The sequence below is a fragment of the Haemorhous mexicanus genome, chromosome 4, assembly GCF_027477595.1.
Source record: "Haemorhous mexicanus isolate bHaeMex1 chromosome 4, bHaeMex1.pri, whole genome shotgun sequence".
NCBI lineage: Eukaryota > Metazoa > Chordata > Aves > Passeriformes > Fringillidae > Haemorhous > Haemorhous mexicanus.
The window spans coordinates 62,210,592-62,230,241 of NC_082344.1; the positions used below are offsets into that span (position 1 = coordinate 62,210,592).

Consider the following 19,650-nt stretch of genomic DNA (forward strand, 5'->3'; position numbering starts at 1 on the left):
GAGCTCTTGTCTATAATAAAAATGTACGCAAGCATACATATGTATATACCGTGCTATTTTCTTATACATGTAATGAATAATGCAGTTCATTATTTTTGGAACTGTATCATTTGCAGTACTCTTTCAAGCCAGCTCCTGAATTCAATGGGGCTTATTGTATATGTAAAGTTTAATACATGCATAACTCTTTTGCAGAATCATATCCTACAATATTAATGTGGTATTCACATTATGAATTTACCTGCCTGAAAATCCAGACTTTTTAAAAATATGGCTGCACACACACTGACAATAAAATTAGAAATCCTAGCATTCTACATTTTCATGCTTTTTTGGTGTGTAAAACAGTTGCATATATTGAAAAAAGAAGACAGCATCTAACTTCTGGCTTGGTTTTTCTTGTAAATTTATTGTGGTTTAAAGTTTTTTTGTCATTGTTTTTTCTTTCCCTGGAAGGGGACGGGAATATGCATGCAAACACAGATTGTACATTTCGATTTTTTAGGGAGTATTTGGATGCACTGAGTTCACTACTGGCAAGGGTGGGGTGGAAGTCCCAGTTGCTGCTGTGATGAGGTGCAGATGTTGAAGAGGCTGGTTTGGGGCATGTGTTGACCTAGCTCTGCTTGCATAAAGAGCCTTCCATGAGCAGATGCTCTGAGAATCTGTTTTGTGACCAAGATTCTGATCTGTTTGAACTCTCTCAGCTGTTAAGTTAAAGAAAAACTCAGCTCTGGGCATGGATGCGCCACCTGGACTGGGATTTGGTGCTGAAATTCTACAGAATACAACGGCAAACTTACTTTCAGAAAGTTACAAGTTCCAGACACTTTTCAAAAGAAACTTAGAAGGGCTTTATTGTGCCGCAGTTGATGGTGACTCTGAATTCTCTGTACAATGCATTTTCAGATAAATGGAAAAGGGTGAGTACTGGGAAAGGTTATTGTTCCATAGAAACACAAATACAATTTTTGAGGTTTTGCAGTTATGCTGAAATCATACTATGTTTTTTGAAAAGAGAAATGAGAAATTACATAAAAATAAGGACTAACAGTAGGTCTTTAAGCTGTGAAGTCTTTTTGAAGTGGAAATATTTATATATCTCTTCCTCAATGGAAGTAGTTTTCTTGGCATTTGGGTATTTCTTAGATATTTTGACAACAAAAACAACTAGAATAACTCAAGTTATTTTAAAATACATTTTTTATTTTTTTTTTTAAATAGAAAGCAGTTATGATCTTTCACTCAGCCAGGCGGTTGCTAGCTGACTCTGATAGCAGTTGAATCTATTACACTGGCTAGACCACTCTTAGAAAGGTGAGAAAGCATCCTGGCATGTCCTGTCTCCTGTGGCTCTGTTGAGTCATGTGAAACAGAGCCACTACCCACAATAAAATAATTCAAAACTCCCTTTGGATGGGACAGGAGGTAAATAGCAGAATTTGCCGAGGAGAAATTTCTGCCTGCAGGCAGAATTAATCACCAGAGCTGGTGTTGGAAGTTGCACTTGAAGTAAGTCCCAAGAAATACCATCTCAGTAAGCACACGTGCTAAGGACTGTTTCTTTGGGGATCCAGTTTCCCCTGTGGCATAGTCCTTCAGGGCTGAGACATTGCCCAGGCAGCTGGGCAGCTGAAAGGAAAGCTGTGGTTTGTTGGCCACTCCAGTCCACAGCGCTCAAGTCATCCCTGGGTGTTTCAGGAACAATCCAGCTGGGATTAGTCAGAGGACAGGCTGAGACTTTGTGGAATCAGCCATATACATGAATGTAATCTTAAGGACCTGACACAGACCCAGAGATTTGGTAGGGAAAACTGACTTTCATTCGACTGTTAACCATTTTAGTTTTCTTCTTCCCAGGGACTGCACTCCCTGTGCTGATCAGCCCACAGAGGAGCTGTTGTGAAGTCCCAGTTGTGAAGGTGTGTGATGTATAGCTGACAGCCAGTGCCCTCTTGTCCAGTGGGTCACATTGGGAGTTCAGCCTGAGCCCAAAGACTGTGACAACACAGGAAACCCAGTGCGCTTTCTGAACTCCCCCAGTCTTCAAGCTGTATTTTGTAATGGTACAGGGAGAAATTTTGGGAGACTGGTGGCTTTTTTTTAACTTAAAGGTCAGTTTTCTTGGTGAAATGGGAATTGAAGAATCTCCAACAGATGAATGGGGAGCAAAAGAGTCAGGTTAGGCTCCTAAAAGTACCTCTCTGGCTGGGTCAAGTGAACTGCTGTCTCCTAGGGAGCTTAAAATTGAAGACAGCACTTAGGTTGCACCCTAATTTCCTACTTGGAAAAATTGTACCAATGCATTAGATGTTTTTAGTTTGAGCATGTACCAACTCACAAAAATAGCCAACTAAGGTTCAGTTAAACTGCAGGCATAAAACTTTTCATTTATGCATCACCTTTCTTTTAGGGGTGCTTCTATTTGTAGGTTTATCCCCGGGAACATGCATATCCCATCAAACAAAACTGAAAAACCTTCTCTTACTATATTCTTGAGGGACATATTCTTGTTCCACCCTTCTCTGCCTGATGGGTGACACATGGGCCAGATACACCCACCAGCCTCTTCAGTTTCATGTAACAAGACACAGTTCCAGCCCTTGTTAAGACACCTATTGGCACTGTGCATCTCAAACATGATAAGTATCAGAATGAAAATCCAGCCCAGCATCTCTGTGTTAAAATTAGACATGCACAAAAAGTCACATGAATGTGATGTTCTTGTTAACTATATCCTTAAAAACTGCAATGACATTCAGTGGTGTGTTTTAAGAATTTTGTGATAATATTGTCACAATTTGCCTATCCATTACTTAGATATCTCAAATGGATGGATGTCATTTAAAAGTGCAACAGTGATGTGTTTGCTTGATTTATAGTCCAGTCTTCTCTCTGGCTTTCTGGCCTCCAGTGGGATTTCTATTTTTTGTTAAATCCCAGCATAATGGATACCACAGCTGCAATGGACAGCTGTAATTTTTACTGACTTCTGTATGGATGTGTGTGACTCAGCTATGCAGTTCTCTAGTCAGCCAATGTGTTTTGAAAATGATTTTGAATAATATCTGTATATATTGTTGAATTAATAATAGAAAATGTTTATTCTTTTCAACTTCTCAGTGTTGAAAGAGAAAGAAATCATGTCTGTTTTGTATTTAATATTAGCATTCCCTAGGAGCTTAATGAGGGAACGTACAGGACAGATGGTTTGGATGTACACAGAATGTAAACCCACAGTAGAATATTTAACTTTTTGAAATTACATTTAATTTTAAAGTCTCATGAAAGGTAAAGCAGTCACAAAACACTGAAGTGGTCATAAAATCTTATTACTAAGAGAACAGGATCCTTAGTGCCTAACACCATGTTTTTGTGCTTGGAGAAGGGTTTCTTGCCATCATTTACTAACTCATTTTTCACCCCTGCACAAAAGCATTAGAAAGTACCTTCATCATCCCTGAGCTGAAATCGAATTGATATACCCAGCTTTTCACTAGAATATCCCAACACATTCAACTTGTCATGTTCTACACTGGATCTTGTCCTTTGAATGACACCTGATACCTCATATAATTGAACAGGAATTGTATGCTGCTATTCTTGGGGTTTGTACTTAATACCAGGTAATACACACTTACATGTAGCCTTCTTGAAAAGCTGAATATTTTCTTCCAAACAACTTTTACTGTGATAGCATCTGTAAACACACACTAACCTCACGTCACTTTTCTGTGGAACCAGAGAAGAAGGAAGATGGTGTATTTGCACACACTGAAAAGGAGCAGTGTGCCCCAAAAACATGCTAAACTTAGCTTTTTTGCACAAAACCCCCTGACAGTAAGAGCTGTCCCTGAGAAAAAGACAAATATGTCATTCAGCAATTTGGCCTCTCTTGTTTGTACCTGAGATGCCAATGAACATACCATCATCTCCTAAAGGAAAACTAAATTACTAAATGGTTTGCAGATGAAAAGCCCAGTGCAAACTACAGTATAAATATTTAAATAATATCTCCTCCATTGCATTAGGTAGAAATCTGTTTGCTGTCAACATTTAACCAGTCCAGCCTAGGATTTTATAAGAAATATCAGTTAATCACAAGTCTATCTCTAGGCTATATGAGTCTCTCAAACGTCCAGTTCCAGGAAAATTGCCACAGGGCTAATGTGTATCCAGCATTGAAGCATGTAGCACTCTCCATGAGATCCACTGTGGTAGAAAAGTGGAAATAAATGCCTTAGTCTTTCCAGGAGGAGGTACATTAGTGTAGTAGTTGGCCATTTTTAATGCCATTTGATATCTTGTAAGTGCATAAAAGTATTGAGAATTACTACTCTATCAGGTGGTTTTCTAGCTCTTCTCCAGGTGAGAGAGTTTTGCTGTTAGCAGAGATATTTTAAGAGAGGAAACAGTGTCACTACATCCATTTTTTATCCGATTGCTGTAGCTATTTAACATGATTCTTTACACCCTTGGTCAGGAAGAATGCTAAATACAGTCTGCTAATTAAAACTGGAAGGGTTTGGGTTTCCTTGGAAACTTTTTGGTCAACTGCCAAGTGAGTGGTCAGCAGAGACACTGGATACTTATGACAATATTCAGCTTCTAACTATCAGAGTCAAATTCTGTATTGGGTTGATAAAATTGAGAATGTAAGGCTGTAAGAGGTAATGTAATAATAAAATTAGTAACCTTTGATACTTGGAAAATTATGATAGCCAAGTACCTTTAAAATATTTACAATTGAAACCTTTTTAGCTTTGGAAATCAAGATTTGCTGTTATGGATCAGCATGTTTTTTACTGTTCCATTTGAAGGAGTCTGACTTCTAGATGGTTTAGTGCAAAGACTATCACTCTATGAAAAAAATCCAAACTTGTTCTTTTCACCTAGCTATGATTTACATGACTAATGCAGTTAATGTAATAACACAGGTGAGGTTCTTCACAAATATACCAGCAATGGTATTATCCCTTTATTTATCTTTTGGTATTTACCTTTGCATCTGTGTGCTGTTGATTTTCCTGTTAATAGTTTATTAATTTTGTACTCTCTTGTCGAATAACTTTCCATTAGAAGAAATGCCTAGTGTGCAAGATCAAATACTGCGCTATGTACTCCACTCATTAAGGAATCAATAGCTGTTTTCTGTATTGTAAGTAGCTTGTTCAAAGTAACAGCTTGCAAAAGTAATAGTAAGACATCTCCAGTCTGTTTTTCTGTTTCCCTGGATATAAAAGGAGCAGCTGGTTAGAATCTGTTCTACCATATTAAATAACATCCCAGTAGGAACTGCTTCTCTCTGAGAAAAAACTAACACTAACTTACCAAAATGTGCAGAGTGTTGATTATACTTCAGCTTTTACTTTAATTCATCCTGTACATCATGTCTAAGTACATGTTGCTACTCTTCTACGTATGATTTTTGATTAATGTATTTCTTGATTATTTAAATTAAAAGCTCATAAATGGCAAGGAACATTTGATTTTTCAAAGTGAAGATGTACAACTCAGATCCTGAATTTGAAAAGTCCTTTGGGAGAGATGAAAATCCTGTAAAAATATTTTTGGTGGTGGTTACAATATGTATGTTCACATATTATGTATCTAAGAAAAAAGCAGTGTGTAAGAATTTTCAGAAGAGCTTTGTGTATGATCAATCTGCAAATTAGATTTGCAGAGATTTATTTTATTTAAAGTACGTAGACATTTGTCACATAGCTTGGAAAAAAGGTGTAAGTTAGAAAGGGTATGTTGAGTTTTACAGAGTTTAAAATGTCTGAAGAGCATTTTTTAGGTGGCATCTTTGACTATTAAGTACAAGGTACTCATCTGAGTGTCAAATATAAACTGTTAAGACAGTTATTTGGTATATTGGCCTGTTGTATGTAATTTTTCTAAAATTTACATGTTAATATATGTTAGATTTTTAAAGCTTTCCTTTTATTTTGTAATCAAGATTTGTTGGTGATTATATTTGGAATGTGTTTGTGTAGGTGTGCACAGACATACACCCTTAGACGTATGTATAGGATAATGAGGTAACCATTCATACAATAGTGAGCTATTTAAGCTTAAACATTGCTTACAGATTCATTATGCTCTTTGACATCATTATAGCTGCATGAATAAACCATGAATTATTCTTCTTCCATAGCAAACTAGGCCTGTTTTACTAAAATAATCATAACAATTAAAAGATAGTGTAGTAGTTAACCAGAAGCTCACTCTGATGAGTTAAATTTTATTTACTTAATATCCACTCCACTGTGCAGAAGTGTGGAGGAATTTCACGCAGACCTTTTCCTACACTATACCTGCAAGCAAGCAGTTGTTATTATGGCTTTAACTAATCTAAACACAGGATTTTGTCCAGTTGATTATGTTGCATCTATGCATGCTTGACATGCCAGGACAGCCTTTAGAAGCTGCACAGGAGACCAGGTACCACCAAGGGCACCCCTTGTTTGTTGGTAGAGGTAGAGAATCTGCTCTGGCAGATGTGAGCTGTGTAAGTTGAGGCCAGCTGAGGTGCTTCATCAGGACCCAGGTCAGCACTACCTCGTGCCACATTGCCTTGCTCTGGCATAGGGATATGCATTGCTGGGAACAGAAACCCTGCAGTCACTGAGGAAAGGCCAGGGAAAAGACTCTCTCATTCATGAAGTCACAGAAATGAAGGCAACTTGTTATAGAACAGATTCCTTTTTTTGTTTGGAGCCTTTCTTAAGATGATAGAACAGGATTGTACTCCCTCTGTTTGCTTGGGTTTTCTTTAGGAAAGGAATTTTAAAAAGGAGAGAGCAAACGTGTACTACTGTCCACAAGAGAGGTCAGTAAAATGTGTGTGCCCATATGATGGCTTACAAAAAGAGCTTTGTCATTAGAGATGGTGCAATTTCTAGTGATATAAGTACAGCAGATGAGAAATTATTCTGGCACCTGCAGTTTCTGTAGTAATAGAAGCAGCTCATGCAGTAGTGAACTCTGGTTTTTTAATATGTTTTGTTGCTCCTTTCCATAATGTGAAATATTGGGGCCTGTCCTTGCTGACTTTCCTGCTCAGACTACTGTAGTTCCATGCAAAAGCGCTGCTTGTGGAGAAATTCAACACCACAGTCATGGAAGTTACTGCTCTAGAAAATGATGCACAGGCCAGCCCATCACATAGAAAAGCATAAAATATTCTTGTATTCAGCTGTATCTGTGGTAATACATATATAACATTTTAACAGAAATTAAGAGAAGGTGCTGTGCTTATCTAGGGAATGGCTAATCTTCCTCAGTTTTTTCAGCTGTTCCTTACCAATGTACTTGGTACTATACCTTTAAGCTTTCATTTCTGATATTGAAAGTGTAGAGGAAAATGGATTCTGGCTGATACTTCTCACTTATAACTTAATTCAGGAAACAATAATTTTCATCTTTTCATTAACATCATCGATTCAGTCTTCAGACCACTTTTTTTTGTCATCCTTCTCTGGCTATCTGCAATCAATTTTTTTCTTTTTCCTTTTGGAAGAAATATGTGGCTAGATTGTTTTTTCCCATCATTCCCCCTCTTAGCTCTAACTTTGCCTTCATGTATGCTACAGCAAGTACAAAAAGGTTTTACTCATTTCTATAACCAAACAATCTCTGAGGTGGCAGCAGCATTTCTTAGTGTTCTGTAACAATTTTGGGAAACAGGATCAAATTTAGTGCAATGATGACAAGAACCCATTCACTATCGTGGATAGATCATATTTAAATTGTAGAAACATTTTACATTACAGGTTTATATTCATAAATTCCAGGGTGAAGTAAATAAATTCAAAACCTGTTCTTCAAAGCATATAAGTGAAAGAAAAAGGCTCTTACAGAAATTAACTTTATTCATATGATCGACACTGCATCAGAGGAAAAGGGCCATCACTCCTGAGCTTTAAACAGGATTTTAAACATCCCACACCCAGATCCTTAAGTCACTTGGAGCTAAGGCTGCAGAACTAACCTTAATGTAATATTCTGGAGGGAACTGGTGAATTGACATATTCTTGGCAGTATTTCCAAATTTATGGCTGAAATACCCTACAGGCTTTCCTTTGGGAAGTGTTTGGAAGCCCCCATCCCATTGTCTGACTATAGAGGTGATAGTCCTGTGATCCAGGTAAATCAGGAGTGAACCATATGGCAGCCACACAGCTGGCATAGTCCCCTCCTGGGTCATTCTGAGTCATTTCAGCAGCCTCCATCACATCAGGAAGGGCAGGAGCACCCCCAGCATGTCCCAGATGGGACATTGTGGAGTTCCAGAGAGCAGGAGAAGGCAGTGAGGCAATCCCAGGAGACACAGGTGGCCTCTGGTCTGGGCCGGGGCAGTCTTTCATTCAGAACATCCTTTCAAATGAGATAGAATACTGCCATATTCACTCTTTGTGGTTCCTTTCAATGTGATGTTTAAAGCTAAGGCAAGCTGCAGTGTTAGAGCCTGGTCAGACCTTCCTTTCAATTGAGGATAGGCGTGTCAATTTAGTTACATGCTCTCAGAAACATCCTTGTTATCAGTGCTTAGTGGTTGCCTTCTGGGCAAGTACAGCTCCCCAGTAAAGATCTAAAAAGCTCCAGGAAAAAATGGGTCTAGTGGTGCAGAACATTTTCCAAAAACTCTTTCCACAGCCACATAATAACTACTGAATTTAGGCTAACAGCTATGTTCACTTACTTTCTAGCAATAGCAAACTCAAACCCCTTGCTAGAGCTCAATGCTAATCAGTCACTACTGAAATCTCTAACTAGCCTGGGAAATGTGCTGTTTGAAGAGCAAAAATTAATATATTTGTATTTTTAATTTTTCTGCCTTGCACTTATTTTCTTGCTATGCTCCATGGTCAATGAGAAAGAAGCTGGATAGATTGTCACAAATCTTTGCTTTTCAATTCTTTTCCTGTATTGTGAATATGCTGAATGCTTAGTTTGTTAATAGATATAGGAGGATAGTTATGTTCTAAACAAAGGTTCATAAAAGAATGTTTATTTCTTGCCACACATTGTATTGTAAGGCTCTCTACCAAATCTTCATCATAAATTTTTCTTACAATTGTTTTAGATCACTGCTGGTTAATAGCCAATTTTAAAGTGCTTTAGTTAATTTTTTGCATATAAGTTGTCTTTATTCCATAGGTTGCTGTGAAATAAAGTTCCTTTAATGACAATTTTCCTAAGAGGTGATTTACTACAGTCTCATTTTGTCTGACCTTTAAATTAGTTTTATGCAACCACAGTATTAGAACATTCAAGCAAATGCAACATAGATTTATCAAAGTTATTATCCCAGTCTACATTGAGGAACTAGACATTCATAAAATTGGGTATGCCTGATATTAGTCAAAGTTCAACATCTGATACAGGATCACACATGGGAAATTATTAGTCCAGCTGAACAAGGTGGATGTAAAGAGTAGCACTGCAGAACAGAATAGAGCTGAGTAAAAAAGCCATCACAACAGGTTATGTTAAATTCAGAACTGTCACACTAGAAGGAACATATCAGTGGAATTTGTCAAGGAACAATCTAGAGTACTTGACTTACTTAATATTTTAATTAGTGGTTTTGGCACAAAATGTAGAACTGGAGGAATGGAATGTAGTGTGGCAAATATATTGTGTGGCATCATTGATGTAAAGGATGACCAGAATATTATCCAGGAGAAATTTTCTGACCTTGAGGACTAAAGTAATAGAAATAAGAATAAATTTAAGAACACTGATGGCACTTAAGGGCTGCTGGAAAGAATTTCTGCTAGAGACTTATCAGTTGAAAACAGAGGAGGCAAAAGACCTGTGTGTAACAATCAGTCATAGAATAGCTATGAGTCACCAATATGACAGAGCTGTGAAGAAAGCAATGTGATCCTAGAAAGCATAAAATGAGATATTTCCTGTGGAGATGGGAGAATCTTAATGTTTTAGCAGCACTGGAGAGCTTGCTTTTTGAAAAACTGTACACCTGCTTTTAAGGAAGATTAAATCCAAGTGATGCAAGTGATAGGAAGCGTTATAGGGATGGTTAGAATGATACAGAAGCAAACAAAATGTACTGCAAACAAAATAAAAGGCTGTGGCTTGTGTAGGGTAGTAATATATGGGTGAGAGGAGACTAGATTGCTGTCCACATGCTCTTTGGGAGGGAAACAGCAGGGTTGGAGAAAAGTGGCACTTGAGACTAAAAACAAGTGGGCATGAGTATATATAGGCTGGAAATTAAAAGAACATTTCTAGTGATCAGATCAGTAGGGTCAGAATCAGCAGCAGCAGCAATGAAGAGGGAAATTGACTGATTTTAAGCCAGAGCTCAGTAAACTCATGGAAAGCTTTATATGGTATGATTGTCCTATGATGGGATTTGCTGAGTCAGTTGGGAAACTAAATCTGCAGATTTATGAAGTCTTACATTCTTCATTGCTTAACCTGTGTATGCATCATATGTGATGCATCCAGCTTGCTTAGATTGTGTCAATTTACTCATCCTCAAATTGATATTCAACAGCAAGACAAATTCTCCATGAGAGGTATGGAAAGAGGATCCTTATTCATAACTACATTACTTAAAAGTACTCATTCATACCTGCAGCAGTGCTCAAAAGTACTCAGAATATTTATGTTTGTATACTTACTATGGACTTTATAAAGGCCACACTGCAGTCTAAAAAAAAGTATGGAATTGTTTATCTGAAACCTACATTTCATAATTTTGGCAAGGAAACAGCATGTGGGTGCAAACAAAACTTCTGGTCTTCTAAGAGGATGTAAAACGCCTTTAATACCAGTAAAATTTACTGATATTATTTACTTCTTTTCTGACACAACTGCAAATCATAAAAAACCCCAAAAACCAGTAGTGTCTGTTCTCCCTATTGCATGCAAAATTCTTAAACTACTTCACTGGAAAAGTGTGGTAGTAAGTTTTACTGAAGAGATTAGATTTGGCATAGAATATGAAAGGAACCTCTTGGATGTTAAGATCCTTGCAATGTGAATTCCACCAGTAGAAATTCTATCAGGATAATAATTTCTATCAGGATGCAAAGGGTCTGGTTAGATAAAAATGTTGATCCTCAGATGCTTGTCGGTAACAATTGAAAACATAGGAAAGTTTTCCCATTAAAAATACTTGTAATGGGCTATTCCAACCTTAGGCAATAATATTTTTTTTTAATATATGCAAGAAAAGAAAGGGGCTCTGGCAAACAAAGGTTACCTAATTTCAACCATGAAGTGTTTCTTCACTTTACTTCTTTATAGTCATGGATTGAAGGTGGGGGAGGGAAAACAGTATGTCTTAGTAGAGCACTTTAAATGACAAGAGTTGTTATTAAGAGAATGGAGAAGAAAATTCTTAGGGAGGTAAGCATCTTAGATTTGCCTGGCTCACACTGCTGCAGAGTACTTGTCTTGTTTGAAAAATATTTTACTATTTCAATTACAGAACCCTCTGGGCTCTTTGCAGAGCACAGTATCCACTGCTTTACCATTGCAGAGTCTGCAGGAGATTGTGCATATGTTCTGCAAAGAATCAATTCCTCCAGTATAAACATCCTCTTTGCAGAAAGTTGAAACAGAAAAAGAATGCGTTACACTGACATGTTGCTAAGCAGCATATGTCAAGAACCATTTATATCTTTTGTATTAGTACACTTCCCTTCCTCACACCTTCATCACACGGGCTGTTATGGTTCTTATGTTCCCATAGTATGGAGAGAAATTACATAGAAGCTAGTTTTTCCTCATTTCTTCTCTATTTCCCTTTTTTAAATATCCAGTAGTAAAGAGAAGTCCTTGGTGGGCTAATCTGGTTGAGACATTACTAGTTTCAGGTCAGTTCAAGGCTTTAGGCATTTTTGGTGTAGTTGAATAATTCATTAGTTGAGGAGCATCCTGTAGTGAAGCCTTTTGGGTCTGGGTTACTTCCAGAAATAAAATTAAAAGCTTGCCAAAAGGGAGAATATTAACCTTAGCAATAGAACTGGCCTTTCTAGACCATGAGGAGGTCAGCAGTATTCTGCTGGAATAGTTAAGATCTACAAAATGGTAACTGACAGAAATAAAGAGGTAATTAGAAAACATTAGCAAGTAGGAATTTTGGGATGGTATGCACTGACCCCTAATTTATGTTGTTTGCCATATCTTTTATTCCCTGGATTAGGGGTAGCTTCTTCCTAGCAAGTTTTCATGGGTAAAGAAAACTCTCCCTCTTGCTCTCCCAGAAACGTTTGTGTGAGTAATTTCAGTGACATGTATTTGTAGAGTGCATTAAAGACTTTTTGATAATTGATTACAATTTTTGCAAAGATGTATTTTATGGTGGTGACATTCCATGGTTTTAAAAACATTTATTTACTGTGAGACTATTACTGAGTACTTTCAGGACACCCTGTCTTCCCGATAACAAATCTCTTCCAAAATGAAAAAGAGCCTTCCTTAATTTAAAATTTCAGTGTTGAGATTATTTTTCATTATTACAGCTATTTGATAATCTCTTCCAAGTCCTTTCATATTTTCAAGGTCAAGAATTTTTAAAAGGACTTATGGGACCCAAATTTCTTTTTGCTTCTGTCAGACCAACTGAGATGAGGTAATGGTGTTCTGCAAGCTGGCATTGGAACAACAAATTATACATCAGCCAGGGCTCATGCCTTTTTCCCTATGTGCCCTGTGACTATATGACTAATAAAATGCCTATTTTTATTGTGTGTGGTCCAGCTTCAGAATCATAATCATCCTTGAAGATTAAATTAATGAAAAATCAATTTAGCAATCAAGTATTTCAACCATAGTGGGTGGCTGAGTTAAGAAGGTATTATAAGCAGAGTATCATTTGTTCAGACATATAGGCAGTTGTTGGCTTTCTTATTCAGCCATCAATTAGTGCAAAATGGTTAGCTGAAATTACAATTAAATAACAGTTGCAAACCACACTGTTAGAGCACAGTCACATCTGGAAGCAGCTGTAGTTATTTTAGAAATGACCATCCCTGCTGGTTTTTACTGCTCTTCCTCTGGAGGTCACAGACAGCAGAAAGGGTCTTCTGTCATGCCCTGCCTTGCTCAGGCAGCTTCAGCCAGCACCAAGCCCTGGTCTGGGCAGGAGCCTTCACAAGCCCTTGTGGTGTCTCCTGCTGGGCTTGTAGCTCCCAGCAGGGTGACAGGAAGCAGCCAAGGCTGGTCACATCCTGCCCTGCTCCCACTCTGCCTTGGGGGTCTGCCTGCAAGCCTGGGTTTGCTCAGGTGAAGAAGTGGTCCTTAACCCCTTTCAGGATCATACATTTGTAATGACATCTTTCATGCCTGTATGCAAAGAGGCATTACCTGAATAATATGTGTTTGCCCAGTGCTACTGTGACTGATCCTGGAACGTTGCTGCTCTAAGTACTGCAGTAACATTTATTGTCCTACAATTGCACTTCTGTCCAACTGTGCCTAGCTTAGGAACTAGGCTGTAAGAACAGTATTTTCAGGGAAAATATTTTTGTCTTTCTTTTTCAGTTCCCCACGTTCAGTACCCATCTTCATGAAATGAGTGAAAATAATTAATTGCTTCTTGATTAAATAATTGCCCTCCAGTTTACTGTGTGCCATAGGACATTATAGAGGGCATGAGAGAGGCTTTGAAATTTGCTCTCAAGATTTCCAAGGGAAAATGATGATAAATTAAGAATTTGGACCTCCTCATGATTTTGTGATTCCATTTCAGGGAAAAGCAGTGACTTAATAATCCAAGCCAAGTAATTCCTTTTTATTCATGGTACAAGGGGTTTTAGTACTTACTATCTGTCTCATAGAGCATTATGTGCTCACTTAAATATTGGGTGGAAAGGTTGTTCTGTGCAGGCTTATCTGTTGCAATATTTCTAGATATCCTGTTTTAAAGCATGTGTTAGTAGCCATATGCATGCAATACATCATGTACAAATGCCAAAAAAAATCCTATAAAAACTTACTTTGCATCGTGAAAGAGGATGTAAGTTCAGATGTGCTCCAGTGCTGCACCACGGATGTGCCTTTTGAGCAGTTTTACATGTAGGCGTTTGCTATTAGGTGTTTGCTATTGTTAAAAGTGACAGCTACATCCCCCTCTTTAGGTGAGCCTTTTAAAAATAAGTGTAATCTACATATGGTTTGCATATTTTAATTTCTCATTTGCATATGTTAATTGACAGTCATTGCAGCAGCAAGTGCTATTGCGTGTAGTCAGTTTAACTTGTAAGAGTTACAGGAAAGTTTGCTCAAAGGCTCAGGAAAGACTGAGCTACCACAGATTGTCCCCAGTGATGCTGAGGATGGGGAGGGCTCTGTACTGAACACTTCGAAAGTGAAAATGAATAAACACAATGGTTGGTCTCCTGGTTTTAAAACACATCTTGCAACTTTGGAAGGGAACCATTCCCTGCTGTCATTGCCTTCTATGGCAGAGAAACTTCGTGCCAGATCATATAGAAAATTGCTCTTTAAGTAAGCCTATTTTTCTAGAACTTTTGGGGGAAAAAAGATCCTAATTTTACCAGTTAGATAATATATGAAGTAGCTATCTCTTGTACCCATGCAGAGGAGTCAGGAAGCAGAACTGTGGTGCAGAGTGTGCCACATGAACCCACCACTTTGTAGCACTGAAAACACGAGATTCATTTCTGCAGATCACCCATGTGTTTTGCAAGAACAAGACAGATCAGCAAATTGAAAAACATCTATTGGAGGAGACATCAAAGTTTTTGCTCAAAAAGGTGTTAGATAGGAAATGACATAGTAGGGAATAACTACTTTAAAGATATTTGGGTTGCAAATATTGCAACAGTTGACCTGTATTGGAATAATCTTGTAACAGGAGTCCCCTGGGATTCTTCTGCTCTGTAGCAGACATACTGGTATCAGTTTATGTATTTTCTAGGCCACTACATTTCAAATAAGAGCAGTTTCATATTACTACTGTCAGTGATGCATTCTGAAAAAATAGTGAAAAAGACAAAAAGAAAACCTGTACAATCTTCCATCACAGTGACACAATTGTGGTATCAATAATATGGATCATCCATCTTGCAGTAGTGTTTTCCTGTGGTTAGCAGACAAGTGGCCAATGACTCTTCCCTTCAGCATATCTAATGTCACGGGCAGTACAGTTTTTATTCCGTGTTTCAGCAAGGCTTCAGCTTAGAATCACATTTAATAAAAAGGTAGAAATTCCTGATAAATTTGGTAGTTAGAAGAATGCCATATAATTGTCATCTCACTGTGCCGTTTAAGAAACATCCATTGGCAGTCACGGTCTTGGGACTAGTTTGCAAATGCAGCAGGGGGAATGCTACATTTGCTTAGGACATGTCACCTCAAAGTACCACAGTCAGTACAGGCAGCATGGTGAACGGAAAGGAGATGATTATTCAACATCAGGTGGCTAGTTATATAAAGGATTTTTTATTTAAATTAGATGACTGTAGAATATATCAAAATATTCTTAATTTCTGGAATCGCTGGAGAGACAAAAAAAGACACCACAACATAGTTGCTATGAGTTTTTTCAATGCCACTGGATTGTAAACATAGACATTTCTCTGAAGAAAAAGAAAAAAGTAAGAATATTTCTTGGGTTTTGATCCTATTTAGTAAAATTTACTCCTTATAAAGTAAATGCCACTTTTACTTGACACTGTTAAGAGTGCCATTCCTCAAGTGTAACTTGTAACTGATGCAGTAAACAAAAATGTTGTTTTGTTAATACTACCATTTGCTCTTAAATCTTCTCACGGTTGCATGAAAACCTGTGTTTTGAAATTCAGCCATTCTCATCACCTTTCTTATGATTCTGAAGGTTTGGGTGCATTTATCACTACTCAGAGCACACAGAGCACAGATAATTTAACAAACAAGCAGCAAACCCAAATTCTTCAATGAAATGCTTTGGGTGACCCTGTGAGTGACTTCCATGTGAGTACCCCTTTGAAGGACATTGAATGGAGCAGACAGCTTACAACATGGGAGAGTAAAATGTGAATGGGATGACATACAAGTGATGAAACTCAAGGGGAAAAAAGAAGGTGGAAATAGAAGAGGAGGAGCAAAAGTTCAGCTTCCCTAGGCAGCATCCCCACGCAGAGCAAAGGCCTCCTGTGAAGTTGCTCTTTGGGGGTGTAGCCTGCCATCTGCCTTGGAAGTGGTAGATTTTTAGGAGACATTAAAGGTGACAAAAGTCATTCAGAGCCACTGTTTGTGATTATGCTGCACACCACCTCATGGGAATAGCTCTAGGAAATCAGACTCATGCTGCTTTGCTGACAAAATGAGTGTGGTTGGTGGCTCCTGTTCCACCCCAGCAGGGTACTGCATGAGTGTGTAGGCATAGATGATTTTCCTGGAGAAATTCAGCATTACTTTGCTAAATGTGTATTGCTCCTGAAGTGGGCACATTATGGACACAAAGCACGTGCTGTAAGAGAGGGGTGGTATTTTCTTCTTTCAGAAATGTGGGGCCCTATACCCTGTGCCAGTGTCAGGGCAGTGACAGGGGAGATTCAGCTGTGTGGTGTGGCGAAACCAAACCACCCCTCAATCTTGTCTGAAGCTATGTGACATGCACTGTGGAAAATTGGGCACCTTCTGGGTACAAAGCCTGGGGAGGAGAGGTTTTAGTATCATTTTGGTTGCTGTGAATTGTTTTCTATGTTATCTTGCATGCATTCAAATATTTAATGGGTTATTTCTAAGTTCAAAGCTATAGCTCAGCTCATCAAAGTAATTTCAGTCTCTTGCAGTGGCAAGCAAAATTGCCATCCCTTTTTAAGGCCCACTTGCCTCTGAGGTTCTTGCAAAAGCAGGAAACAACATGAACTTCAGGCTCAACAGGCTGAAAGAATAAACTTCCTCACATGATTTTTAGCACTTCCTAACTCTAACCAGATGTGAGGTATGCAAGAACAGCCTTTTAATTTATAATTGTAGTTCTACTGATTCCAGGAACAGGGGTGTAGGAGTGATGTGGTTAAAGTACTGTATGAAATACAAGACTGCTGATCCAAAAAAATTTTAAATGTCATGTTCAGTCCAAGGCTTGTGCAGAGGTCTGGGAACAACTCCTATTTATCTAAATTGCTTTATGCTTCACTGTGGGTAATTTTTGCTCAATTTCTTTTTTTTTTTTTTTTTTTTTTTTTTTTTGGTAGCAAAATGACATTTTAGTTTTGAATTAATCCACAATTTTGCTCAAAAATATATGCAAGCTTCACTTTGTATTAGAAAGCAGTTGCAGAGTAGAGCCCATGTTTTCAGGTTGTGCTGAGCATGCTTTATTAGCATAATCCAGAAGCATTGTGGGCAGAAACAGTGCAGCCACCTGGCCTGCATCAGAGTACAGCACTGCTCCTCTGCCCTCACCTCTTAGGTGACTAACTTCACATAAATGAAAATTATTTTCTTTATTTCTCCTCATCATTATGCAAACAAAATTTCTGCTGTTTAAGTGGAGATCCACGAGTGGCCAATGTTTGTGAATAATGCCTGAAATAAAATCAGTATTAACGGAGGGAGTGGAGGAAGTAATTTGAAAATATTTATATATTAGTGTATTGATGCAGTGAAGAAAGGTTGACTGTAGGCAAAGATGTTTTTCTATGGTGAAAAAACAACTTTGTAGGGTTGTTCTTTTCTATTACTCTTCTCTGTAATGGATGCTCACAGCAGAACAATTTTGGACTGGTGTTTTCTGCATTTTATTCCTGCACCTTTTATATTTGTCATATAATAAAAGTAGGAATTGGTTTCTACCAAGCTTAGTCTTACAAGGTGTTAGGTTCTGTAAACAAATAAGTCAGCTCTCTACTCACTGCAGTAACTGGCACACAACTGTGTTTCCAGATGCTGAGTTGAGTTTGCAATGCTGAAGTTAAAAAAACCATATTCTTGGTTGTGGGATATGTACAAATTATTTGAAAGCCAAGGAAATATTTCAGATACATGTGAATACAGTAGCATATTTGTATGCTCACACTGCAAGGTGGAATATCTTATTTTTCATGCAGAGTCTTCTTTGACCTAATGAGTCTGAAATATACTGAATTAAATTAGTTTTCCCACATTAGGTGTTCCTGTACATTTTTAAAATTTGGCAGATTTTGAAAAAATACATTTAATTTTTCAAAGAAGCACTTTGAATTGCATGGTCATATATATATTAGGATATCAGAACATCAAGTGATTTATCTGGGATCATTCTCTTGGATTTCAACAGGGGTTTCTTATTGGGAGACTTCTACTGTAACCCTCTCAAGCACTGCTGATAGATAAAAGTTGTTGCTAAACCTTTAGAAATTAGCTTCTCACCTTGAATTTCTCTCAGAGTTCTGCAGGAAAACATGTTCCAAGACAAATTTTTTATATGCTTTCAGCCTTAGATAATAAAGTCTGTATATATTTTCCTGTAATTAAATTATGAGGCTTTAGGGGTGGCACCTGGAGCGTGGGGTTCCCTGCTCTGTCACTGTACTTGGATGTCAGTAGCTGTTAGTAGCTCTGACTTCCATGTCTAACTGCAGGCAACCATCACTTCTGTGACTTTCCACCTATTTATTTTTGGAAGTAGGTGCGATGGACCAGGACAAGGATTGTGCCACACTTCTTTTTGTCTTACATTTTTTTCTTAGGTTTCTAGTTTGCTGTTAAGCAATGATGTTGTTCTGGGTGGGCATTTGGGTTTATCCTGCACAATTGTGGTCAGGCAGTCCCTGAAATTGTCCAAACAGTGGCAGTTCAAGACTGTCATGGGAACTGTATCTTACCTAAGGTAGTTCCAGAAACCACAGTGAGTCATTGCAGAAAAACTGTTCCAAGAAGATAATATAATGACTCTAAGAAATGTGAAAAAATGTATCATACAGCTAAAAGGTAGTTGCTTCAACTTCAACACAGATTTCTTGTAGTACTTATTACTGATACCTTTTTCAAGTTAAGAGGATTTCACATTGCTTGCATAAAATTTTATTAAAAACTACATATAATGTGTGTTCTGACTGAAGCTTATAAACCTGCTACATTGCTTGCCCTTTTCTGAAACTGCTTCTTTATTATTTCATGTTATTTTGTCAGACATCTGATTTGTATAAGTGAACACAGGGCACTTACCTTCATTTTAAGGGTAATAAACAAGACACACTTTTAAAACCAACAAAACATTTTTAAATAGTAGGCTAGTTTTCTAATTATCTTGTCCACTGTATTCAATCCCAATTTTACTTTCTCTGCAGTTAGCTTCCATGAGCTTGAAAGAGAAAGAGAGTGGGAAAGCAAGCTTTTCTGCTGAAAAAAAAAAAAAAAAAATCAAAGCCAACCTCCAACAGCTTTTTGAAAAAGAGTGTTCTGGTTGTTATAAAACATGTATATAACCGACAGCTGATATTATCCACTGGTGAGATATTGTTCATACATCTGCAGCATAACATTACCAGAAAAATCATGCTGGTTATCAATCCACATGTGCTCAGTGCAGTTTGAGGATTTTGAGAATGCCATGTATATCTTTTATCATGTTACTGTAACCCCTCACCTCCCACCAGTTCTCCAGACACACTCCCCACTACGTTATCTCCTCTTTGATGCACGTATCAACCCATTTCGCCTCTGATATTT

The 19,650-nt window shown here is 37.8% G+C and overlaps 1 protein-coding gene across 11 annotated transcripts in view; it reads left to right on the forward strand.

Moving 5' to 3' along the window:
* The window catches only part of LDB2 (LIM domain binding 2), a 212,149-nt gene that overhangs the window by 128,310 nt on the left and 64,189 nt on the right, over nt 1–19,650 (forward strand). The window lies entirely within an intron of this gene.